The sequence below is a fragment of the Hippopotamus amphibius genome, chromosome 5 (genome assembly GCF_030028045.1).
Source record: "Hippopotamus amphibius kiboko isolate mHipAmp2 chromosome 5, mHipAmp2.hap2, whole genome shotgun sequence".
NCBI lineage: Eukaryota > Metazoa > Chordata > Mammalia > Artiodactyla > Hippopotamidae > Hippopotamus > Hippopotamus amphibius.
The window spans coordinates 96,629,515-96,634,723 of record NC_080190.1 but is presented as its reverse complement, the minus strand read 5'-3'; the positions used below and the strand labels follow the sequence as shown (position 1 = coordinate 96,634,723).

General features: G+C 35.6%; 1 non-coding gene across 1 annotated transcript; it reads left to right on the top strand.

The window, feature by feature from the left end:
- The first annotated feature begins 2,370 nt into the window (after window positions 1-2,370).
- Window positions 2,371-2,534, top strand: LOC130854742 (U1 spliceosomal RNA). The gene has a single exon (XR_009054176.1). It is a non-coding gene; the product is annotated as a U1 spliceosomal RNA (small nuclear RNA).
- The last annotated feature ends 2,675 nt before the right edge of the window (window positions 2,535-5,209 follow it).

Sequence of the window (5,209 nt, the reverse complement as noted above, 5' to 3'; positions counted from 1 at the left end):
GTATTGGTTCCCAGCAAAATGGATGTTTCAATAAAGTGAGTCACATAGAGTTTTTTGTTTCCCAGTATATATAAAACATGTCTATACTATACTGTATTGCATTGAGTGTGCAATAACATTATGTCTAAAAAAGCAATGTACATACCTTGATTTAAAAATACTTTATTGCTGAAAAATGCTAACCATCATCTGAATCTTCAGGAAGCTGTAAATTTTTGCTGTTAGAGGGTCTTGCCTAGATGTTTAGCTGGTGAGTGATCAGGATGATGGTTGCTAAACAGTGGGGTGGCTGTGGCAATTTCTCAAAATAAAACAACAATGAAGATTGCTGCATTGATTGACTCTTCCTTTCATGAATGATTTCTCTGTAACATATGCTATTTGATAGCATGTTACCTACAATATAACTTTCAGAATTGTAGTCAATATTTGCAAACCCTACAGCTGCATTATCAACTAGGTTTACATAATATTCTAAATCCTTTGTTGTTTCAACAATCTTCCCAACATTTTCAATAGGAGTAGTTTCCATCTCAATAAACCACTTTGCTCATCCCTAAGAAACAACTCTTCATCCATTCAGGGTTTATCATGAAATTATAGCAATTCAGTCACATCTTTAGTCTCCACTTCTGATTCAAATTCTCTTGCTGTTTTACTGCATCTGTAGATACTTCCCTCACTGAAACGTGACCCCCCTCAAAGTCATTCAAGAGGGTTGCCATCAGCTTCTTCAAAGCCCCTGTTAATGTTGATATTGTGACCTCATCCCATGAAGCACAATTGTTCTTAATGGTACCTAGAATGGTGAATCCTTTCCAGAAGGTTTTCAATTTACTATGCCCAGCTACATTAGAGGAATCACTATTTATGGCAGCTATTGCCTTACAAAATGTATTTCTTAAATAATAAGACATGAAAGTTGAAATTGCTTCTTGATCCGTGGGCTTAAAAATGTATTTTGTGTTAGCAGTCATGAAGACAACATTAATCTTGTCGTAAGGTACACCTCCATCAGAGCTCTTGGGTGACCAGATACCTTGTCAATGAGCAGTAATAATTTGAGAGGAATCTTTTTTCTGAGCCACAGGTCTCAACAGCAGTCTTTAAGTAATCAGTAGACCATGATGTAAAGAGGTGTGCTGTTATCCTGGCTTTGTCGTTGCACTTAGAGAGTGCAAGCAGAGTAGGTTTAGCATAATTCTTAAGGACCCTGAGACTTTCAGAATGATAAATGAGCATTGGCTTCAACTGAAAGTCACCTGCAGCATTAACACCTAATAAGAAAGTCAGCCTGTCTTTGACGCTTTGAAGCCAGACATTGACTTCTCCTCTCTAGCTATGAAAGTGTGAGATGGAATCTGCTTCCAGTATAAGGCTGTTTCATCTACATTGAAAATTGTTTAGTGTTGCCACCTTTGTTAATGATCTTAGCTAGATCTTCTGGATGACTTGCTGCAGCTTCTACATCAGCCTTGCTACTTCACCATTCACTTTTATATTATGAAGATATTTTCTTCTTCAAATCTCATGAAACAACCTCTGCTAGCTTCAAACTTTTCTTCTGTAGCTTCCTCACCTCTCTTAGCCTTCATAGAATTGAAGAGAGTTAGGACCTTGCTCTGGATTAGGCATTGGCTTAAGGAAATGTTGTGGCTGGTTTGATCTCCTACCAAGACCAACAAAACTTTCTCCATATCAGCAGTAAGGCCGTTTCCCTTTCTTATCACCTGTGTGTTCACTGGAGTAACACTTTCAATTTCCTTCCAGAACATTTCCTTTGCGTTCACAACTTGGTTAGCCATCTGGTGCAACAGGCATAGCTCTCAGCCTATCTCAGCTTTGACATGCCTTCCTCACTAAGCTTAATCATTTCTAATTTCTGATTTAGAGTGAGAGACTTGCAACTCTTCATTTCATTTGAACATTAAGAGGTCATTGCAGGGTTATTAATTGGCCTAATTTCAATGTTGTTGTGTCTCAGGCAATGGGAAGGCCCAAGGAGAGGGAGAAAGGTAGGGAAAGATCAGTTCATAGATCAGTCAGAACTCACAAAACACTTATTGATCATGTTCACCATCTTATATGGCATGGTTCATGGTACCCCAAAATAATTACAATATTAACATCAAAGTTCACTGATCACAGGTCATCACAAAAACTATAATAACAATAAAATGTTATTAATGGTTATTAAATACTATACCACCTTAAGTACAGTACAAAACTTAGAACAGTATGCTTCCAATTTCTCCCATCCTTTGTGCTATTGTCATACATTTAAATTTTGAATGTCTTAAAATTACATTACATTACTATTTTTTCTTTAGAAAATCACTTCTCTTTACAGTAATTAACAATAAGAAAAAAATACTTACCTGGCAGGGGAAGATATCATGATCACAAAGGTGATTTTTACAGGGTAAGGCTTATCCATTGCACTGTGGGTGTGTTCACTCTTGCAATTTCCACAAAAACAGGAAACTCAACTGTGCAATTTGTGGTAGTGGAGGACTGCATTAGCCTATCCCCTGGTTATTAGTGCTTAATGCTTAGTCACCTTAACAAGGTGACTGGGGTGGTCAATATGAGGTTGGTAAGCAAACAACTGGCCCATTCAATTTCTGCATTGTATCAATGGAATTTGCCTTCCTCCTCCTCACACTGCACTCACCAACTGATATCCCCAACTGCCTTATGCCTATCAGGAGGCTTGGGCTTTTTGAGCAGGAGTCTCCTTCTCCTTGCTCAGCCCTGTAATAAATCCAATATGAGATCTCGAATTCTTCATTTCTTTTTGTAGAGGCATGTTTCTGACTGGTATATGCCTGCCTGAAGAACCTTCTTTAACATTTCCTTTAATACAGATCTGATGGCAGTAAATTCTCTCAACTTGAAACTGTATTAAAAATTCTTCACTTCAGCTTCACTTTTAAGAGATATTATCATTGGTGTAGAATTCTGAATTGTCAGCGTTCTCTCTTTTTTTCTTTTGGAACTTTAAGGATTTCATTCAATTGTCTTCTAGGTTGCATAGTTTCTGAGCCATTTTTATCTTTATCTCTGTGCATAATGTTTTCTTGCCTTGGCTACCTTTAGTATTTTCATTTTAACTTTGATTTCCAGCAGTTTGAATATAATGTGTCTAGTTTGAATGTGTGTGTGTTTAATTTGTGTGTCTGTGTGTGTGTGTGTGTGTGTGTGTGTGTGTGTGTGTGTGTGTGTTTCATGAGATCTCTTGAATCTGTGGTTTAATGTCTTTATTTTGGAAAAATATCTTAGACTATTGTTTCTTAAAAAATTCCTCCTGTTATGTCCTCTCAATACTATTTCTGGGATTATAATTACACATATGTTAGACCAGTTTATATTATCTTACAGCTTTTGGATGATTTCTTCTGTTTTACATTGTTTTTGTTTGTTTTATTTTTTCCTTTATGCTTCATACTGCTATTTCTGTTCTTCTCAAATTCACTGATTTCTTCTTGTCTGTGTCAAGTCAATTGATGAGCAAGTCAAAGACATTATTTATTTATGACATAGAGTCTTTAAAATGGTGTTTTCTTTTGGCTATTTCTGATAATTCTATCTCTGCTTAAATTCCCCATCACTTTGACTATATCCTTTAATATATCAACCATAGTTATTTTAAGGTTTCTGTCTCATAATTTTCATAGCTGGATCTCATCTAAGACTGGTTCTGTTGATTGCATTATCTTGATAATGGGTTGTTTTTGTCTTGTGTCTCATAATTTTTATTGTGTGCTAGGCATCTTGTTTAGAAAAGACTGGAATAAATAATATATAGGCCCACAAATGGGCACTGCTATTTTCAAGAAGTTACTGAAGGGAATCTTTTAGTTGAGATGAAATATAGACATATCTGCAGAAAAATTTCTAGCCAATCTACATAAAACCTCTACAATCTACATCTCTAATTCTTACACAGAATTGAAAAACTATAATCAACAGATATGAACAACATGCTTTTCATACTAAGCAGTGTAGAAAACACAGGATAAGACAATGGTATGTTCTTTGATATTCAAGAATTTCTGAACTGAATAGGCAGAGAAGACCAAAATATAAAATGAAATTTTAAAAAGCAAGAGTATACATAGTTAAATACTAAATTTTGTAGTAAAATCCATAATTGTTAACAAAAAAGACATCAGCATATGCTGAGAATAATCTATGGAGCCATCACTAGGGTAGTTGGACTTTAACCTGAGTTTTAAAGGTAGGCATTCATTCATTAACTTATTCATTTACTCAATGAACATTCATTTACTAAGAACTCTCTATCAGCACTTTGTTATTTTCTGAAGGTACAAAGTTGATCTTTGCCTTGATTCCCCGGCATGAACAGTTATTCTGAGAAAGATAAATACTTGAACAAATGGTATTAATACACCATTAGTGTAATAATATAACAAGAAAGTCATTGAAATACAAGAGTCAGGAAAGGCTTTCTAAATCTGGCAATGCATGAGCTAAAGAATCAGTGGGCATTTGCCAGATGTATTGTTTGTTGGAGTGTGTAGCTTTATTAGGCCAAAGGTGTAGAATTAACAGTAGGAACTGGACCAGTAGAAAAGATAATGGAACAGCATTACAAATGATGGAAACACTATTAGTTAAGGCATGGAATGAGGAATAAACATGGCAATTCTGAAAAACACCAGCCTGGCTCAGTGGAAGATTTGTATTGGTAAAAGGGAAAAATTAGATTGAACATGTAAAGCAAAATTTAATAAAAGCCAGGAAGAGGTGCTTTTGCTTTTACAACTTTTAGAGGGTTACTTCCAGAAGGTTAAATTTTTTAACAGAAGTCTGATATGTTTGGTTAGCAATATTAATCTATCAAGTATATACAAGAATGATTTAAATCCTTAAACATTAGCATTAATGAGGTGAATTAAAGAGTTAAGGCTAATGTCCACATGTGATTGGAAGGTGGTATCTAGGTAAGGACATGTTTATTTGCAAGAAACAAAATCTCAGTCCATTTAATTTAAGTAAAAGGAGACACTGTGAGAATACAAGCTGCAAGTTTACAAAAATCTCAGGACGGTAAAGAAAGTAGGTCACGCCACTTGGAGGCCGAACCACAAAGTCAACAAGTGAGGCTCCTCCCTCCATCTCTCAGGAAGTCATGATAACTTGGCTCAGCATATCTCCCTGCCAGATGATTTAATATTCCTGCTTC